The sequence below is a fragment of the Schistocerca americana genome, chromosome 11 (genome assembly GCF_021461395.2).
Source record: "Schistocerca americana isolate TAMUIC-IGC-003095 chromosome 11, iqSchAmer2.1, whole genome shotgun sequence".
NCBI classification, from domain to species: Eukaryota; Metazoa; Arthropoda; class Insecta; order Orthoptera; family Acrididae; genus Schistocerca; species Schistocerca americana.
The window spans coordinates 26,808,883-26,814,882 of record NC_060129.1 but is presented as its reverse complement, the minus strand read 5'-3'; the positions used below and the strand labels follow the sequence as shown (position 1 = coordinate 26,814,882).

At 42.2% G+C, this 6,000-nt stretch overlaps 1 protein-coding gene across 1 annotated transcript in view; it reads left to right on the top strand.

Moving 5' to 3' along the window:
* The first annotated feature begins 274 nt into the window (after positions 1-274).
* LOC124553974 (polyhomeotic-proximal chromatin protein-like) overlaps positions 275-6,000 on the top strand; it is a 354,542-nt gene continuing 348,816 nt past the window's right edge. Inside the window, exon 1 of the mRNA XM_047127998.1 lies at positions 275-804. The gene's annotated coding sequence lies outside the window, so the exon portion shown is untranslated. The remainder of the gene's footprint in view (positions 805-6,000) is intronic.

Genomic DNA, 6,000 nt, shown 5'->3' with positions numbered 1-6,000 from the left:
TTCCCCTCGCATCTCGCTCCCTGGGGACGCGGGCCTGTCCCCCCCTTACAGCCCCCCGCCACCCGACATCCCCCCCGAGCTGTAATTGAACTTCCCCCTGCGCCTGCTCGCTCGCCGAGCCGCGGGCAAATAGCTTGCCTTCTACAGCCAGCCGATACGGCAGTCGCCGCGCCTGCGCCCTGCGGCCGTCGGCGCCGCATCCGCTTCCCTCCCTGGTCCGCGCGCTCGGCCCTGACTCCGCTTCCTTCCCGGCGGAGTTTCTGCGCAGAAACGCTGCGCAGTAGCCGAGCCAGCTCAGGTGGTTGGACGACGCTGGCCGACCAATAGCGGGACGGCTTACAACCGCTATCTCGCGGCTGCCGTTCCGAGGGGTCGCGCCGTCGACCAATCGCAGCGGCCGTTACATCGTAGCTAGCCGTGCCAGGCCCCTCTAGCACCGTTCCCCACTAAAGATTTCGACCGTGGACGTTCGCCACTGTGGAAGATGTGTTTCTCGTTAGGGATACATTCTCTCAGTCCAGCCGTAGGCGCTACCGTTTAAAAAAAAAAAAATTGCTTTATATCGGTGCTGCACTCGGTGTAAATACATAACAACGGATAGTGTATGTAAACATGTGACATTTGCTCTCTCGGACTTGGTACGTGACTGCTACCATGAAACAGTTTCGACGTACTTGCTGAATAATCAACGTGGTTCGCGCTAGAGTCGCGGTGCGCCTGTTTCCTGACGCGAGTGCAACGAAAAACCATACAACTGGGATATATTACCTCATTCTCCAAGTTCGGATTATGCAGCTGAACTAGGTAAGCGTTTATTTTCTTATTCTTCTCAGCATGAACGCATTTGAACTATAACCACGCAATCTGTTGGATTCTCTAGTGCGTATAGGTCGACGGCACTTTCATGTTCAAGAGTCGACCGTAATATTGTTCATAATACTACAGCTGGTAGGTTTTTAACCGCGTATTTTAGCAATTTATCTAACCTGAATTCTCTTGGAATTGTTAAACTCTGTTTTAGAGCAGTGTTTTCGTATTTCTCAACACATTATAGTGATGGTTCCTTTATTTTTAAATGCCGTTTCGTAGTAGTGTATCAATATCTGTGATCGCGGCTCCAGATAAACATTTGAGGAGTTTAACAGTCGACATATTTTTTCGAATTTTCAGATTAGAATGCCCAAGTTAATAGTGCGCGTTAGTTGGCTTGATTTGTAAATAGAGAGCATGCCCAGGTATGTAAACGAATTGTATCGATTTTCCTTTTTTTGGGTATCGTCATTAGCTTTTTTTTTTATTAAATCGGACTGGTTTTCCCCGCCGTATCTTGTTGGCCGTGCAGGACCGCTATCCCACCGCACTGTTCTTATTTTATTCCGGTTCCGCCTTGGTGGTCGTTTTAAATCACCTCGGCTGGGAGGTTGGCTCGATGTTTATCTCCTTCGCCCGTGGCTGTGTGGGCCCCATCATTATTATTGTTCCTTCACCCGCCCCCTCCTCCCCGAACACCCCCGCCATCTTTCATATCCTCCTCGGGAATCTTAACTACCGTTCCTCCATTCTGTCCCGTTCTCTGCTGCCTGCGTCCTTTGGTTCTTCTCTCGTCATCCCCCCCCCCCTTTCCCCCCGTCTCGTGAGCTTAGTCGATGTTTGCCCGAGTCCCGCCAGGGGTGCCCAAAGTGTTGCCTTCTCGCAAGGGGTTTTAAAATTTTGTGTTCTGTATTGCTACTACTTAACTCAGATTAAGAGCTGTCAAGATAAAAGCCATATCAGCAAACTGCTACTCGTCGCAAGATAAAGAAATAAACGTGTTAGACCAACTTAGATGTACTTCACTGTGGTATACGTTTTAAGAACGGCGATTTACGGTTTCCGGTAACACTTAAATTTAGACATATCAGTGCGACATTTCGGATCATAGTGCGATAGTGCATCCTAAAAAAATTAAAAAATCTATCATAGTGGCAGACTAAATTGTAGAGTAGCTTGAAGTTTGCGTTGGGATGGATGGTGAAATTTTGTTTATAAGCCGCCGGAGCTAAGAAATTCCAATGTTGGGGTAAGAAAGAGACTTGTAGCGTAACACGATGCATACCTTTGCAACATATTTAACACACGTTTCGTTATTAAAACTAGAAACTGTAAGATACACACTGAAAACATGTGTTACACATTAGGCAAATTAACGGCGGGTATTTTGCTGCATATTATTTACAGCTACGATGAATACAGCGGTGCTATGTTTCGCCACATATCTCTCCGCCAAAGTCCGAGATTGGAAAATAAGAAACGTAGTGAACTTCACGTTTAGATGGTAATTTCGTAGTGTTGGTATATTTTCGACAAGTTTTTCAGCGTTATCACCTAACTCGTTTGCGTGTAAACTTTAAATTTACGTGCGCTGTTCAGCTTTATGTCAATGAGTGACAGAACACTACGCAGAATAAAGGTTCTAGCGTCACGCAAATATTAAATTGTTGTGAAATAAAAGGATAATGTCTCTCAACTACTTTTAGCGCTACGAAAGACACTTTTCAAATCGCTTGTTCTCACTTTTTGTTTCGATCTATTTTAGTTCCTTTGATATTCTTTCGCAAAACGATATTAGTCACTTCAGAAAATACCATTCGATGATGATAAAATTCTGTAAAATAGGATGTTTAAAAAAGCCAATTGTAAAGTTGAAAAGATTTGCAAGCTTAACAATAACTAGTTTCAAATACTTAATTAAATAGAATAATTGTGGTCTACATATTACTATCTCGTTTCGTACATTGATATTTTCAGAGTAATGCTGCCGACGATCATCCCAGTAAATAACACGTCATTCATTTCTGCACCCGCGTCCCTTTATTACCTAACCTGTGCTCATCGTACAATCGTGAAAAATGTGTAGAGAGAAACGTTGTAAAATCTACCAGCACAAAGAACGACAAAGCTGGTCGTGGTTGCCTGACTATCAGCATCTGAGACAGCTGTATTTACATTTTGAGACAAGCAAGTACATCCGTAAACACAACCTGTTATTAAACCAACAAAGATGTTTGTACAAGTCCTTGGGCTTAGCACGCTAGCAAATCAGAGGGACCGTGTTGCATTTTCTTGCACATCACTTAAAGATTTCCCCTGCTTTTGCTTAGTGATGCCTGAATACGTTAGGGACAGCGGTCAATACCATTCTCTACCTTTGCTGATAACTTTCAAATAATCTGCACAAACGAATGTTTCTTGCACATTATAATCACGATACGATCTATTAAAATCTGTACATACCTTTGTGTATGTGATGCGTATTGGAATTCAAGCGTCGGGCATCATTTCTTCTTATCACATACATATGTTTGTATTTTGATTGCAGCCACGTGTTGGCGGAAACATTATTTTCTGCGATTTGTAAATGAACGGCACTGGCTCGTCTTAAATGCACAGCTTTCTTCCGTTTATTTGGAAAACCACATCGCAGTTTGTACACAAGCCGTTGTTCTCAATGGAGCAAAGAGTTTCGACGGCAGAGATGCCCGTCGCAGATGGTCGATAAAGGTGTTCCCAACTGTGGAAATGCCCAGCCAGAGACTGCTTGCGAAGCATCTTTGAAATCGTGGCTGCTCTCATGTTTTACAGATATTGTTACTAGTCGTCTGTTTTGCAATTTGCCGAGCTATCGAGCCATCTTCAGAAATCAGTACTTTTGCCGCTGTTTTCTTTGCATACATTTCTTGCGGTCTTTGCATGCGCAGTGTAAACAACTGGTAGCCATTACTGTGTTTTTGCTTAATGCATTTCTGTTGCCGTGTGTGTCCGTTGCTAGATGACAAAGACTGAGTCATAGTTTCTGTATCCCCATCAATGAAGGCATTTAGTTAACAGTGCTTTTCTTCTGCGTAAAGACTCATGCTCAGCCATGAATATTGTTAGTCTACGTTGCCGATGATAATTGTAGCGAAGATCCATAGTCCCTTGCGTGATGTATTTGGTAACCCATTGCATTTCGTGGTTTGCTGTTTCATCACATATTTGCAGAATGAAACAAGCGTGTTTATTTGCCACCATGTGTAAGATTTATCTTCTAATGGCTGTAAGGAACCGTGCAAATACAGAAAAAGAGGTATCTGTAATTCCAGACTGCAGTCTACTGTGACATGGGTTGCAGCATAAGCAAATCTGCAACGTTTTACTGTATTTCAATGACGTTATGTTCGGTGGTTTTAGTGGTAACTCTTTTATTCCGCTTCTGCAGTGTCCACTTTTGTGCCATTTCCAGGCACGTATTAAGACAGGCCTATAAGACAAGATAAGAATTCAATGTGTCGTTATGGAATTGGTTAAAAATAACATTCTTGCTGGGTTGTGTCAATCTTGATGGTAACAGAGCCAGTGCTTGCTGTTAATATTGAGTAGATTTTGCTGATTTACATGTAGGCTAAAGTCAGTCAATGTAAATAGTACAAGAGTGACACAGCCCCGCAACGACATTATTTTTAACCAGTTTCTATACCATAACAAGGCATCATGTTTTCCATTGTACTGTGTCGTTATAGACGATTGATAGTGGCACAAAAGCCGAAATTTCAATAGTGCAATAGAATAGTCACACCTACGAGCGAACACAACGTCATCTAAAAATTCGTGAAGGCTGTTACCCACACCAGAAATAGTTACGGTTTTAATATCTGTTTTTGAACTTTAAGGGTTCTTTTATTGATTTATCACTCGAATGTATTCAAAAAGTAGGCTATATGCTCCGCGTCAGATTGTTACGATTTTCTTGCTGTTTCAGTAGACGTTAAATATTATTTGCTGCTGCAGGTTTAATCCTATTGCAATTGAGCGAAATGCGATAAAACACTTCTACATTTCGTATCGATTGCAACGTTTCAAAATTTAGGACTACCGTTCTAATGTGGAAGACATCACTTTGGTTACAGCCATAGGATACGTGCAGTTGCGTGCTATGCAGCTAAGGAGACTTAAAGGGGAATTCTTTGAAGAACGGCTGTGTAGGTCTCGCCAAAGCTGTGGACTGAACCTGCATTCGATGATAATTATCCGACCCGTTTGCTGCCTCCTAGGTACGTATCACGTAGGGATCATGAGACCTGGAGAAGAGGAATTATTGCGCATTTTAATAGATATTTAGACAGTAAATTTTCCCTTGCTCGTAAGGGATTTTCTTAATTTTTTATATTTATGGTGGTTTTGAAGTTGAGAATTTAGATACATGTCCCGAAGCAGTTCGATGCAACTCTCAAAAAATACTCTGCAAAATCGACTTCGAAAACTTCCAACCATTTTTAATATTCTTAATTGAGGTGATGTTCTGGCGAAAAGCAGCTAGCTCATGTGTTAATATGTTCTCCTGGGGGGTCCTGGGTTCGAATCACGGCGTAACCAAAAATTAGGTGCATGTTATGTGAGCGTTTACGTGAAGTGTAGAATACAAGAAGAAGAAAACATTAATTTGTAGTTTTTACTCAGACAAGCCCTTAATTAACAATCTTATATAAAATGTCGATAATTGAGAATTGTTGTATGCAGTATATAACTGGAAATAAGAAGGCGTGCATTTTTCATAAAAATGACAATTAGATGTCGTAGTTATCATACATTTGATGAATTTTATATTTAAATGACGTTGGTATTCAAGCTGAACGGTAAAAAAAGAATAAATAACCGAAATGAGACTCGATTTAGAGATAACCAGTTTCGTGCGCTTCCTGCTTCACGGAAATACTCATCGAACACGTACCTTTGTTTGAAAAATCATTCCAGTCGAACCCAGCTCCCCCCCTCCCCCCCCCCCCCCCCCACCTTACCACGCTACACACACACACACAGCGAGCGTAAACACTATCACATAGTCACACTGCTTGCCGAAAAATATATCGCTTACTTTAGCATATTGAACATGGTTGGAAAAGTTCAAAGTCGATTTTCTGGAGAATTTTCGAGGGGTTGGTCGAACTGTTTTGCAAGAGGTAGCAAATGGAATTGTAAAGAGTG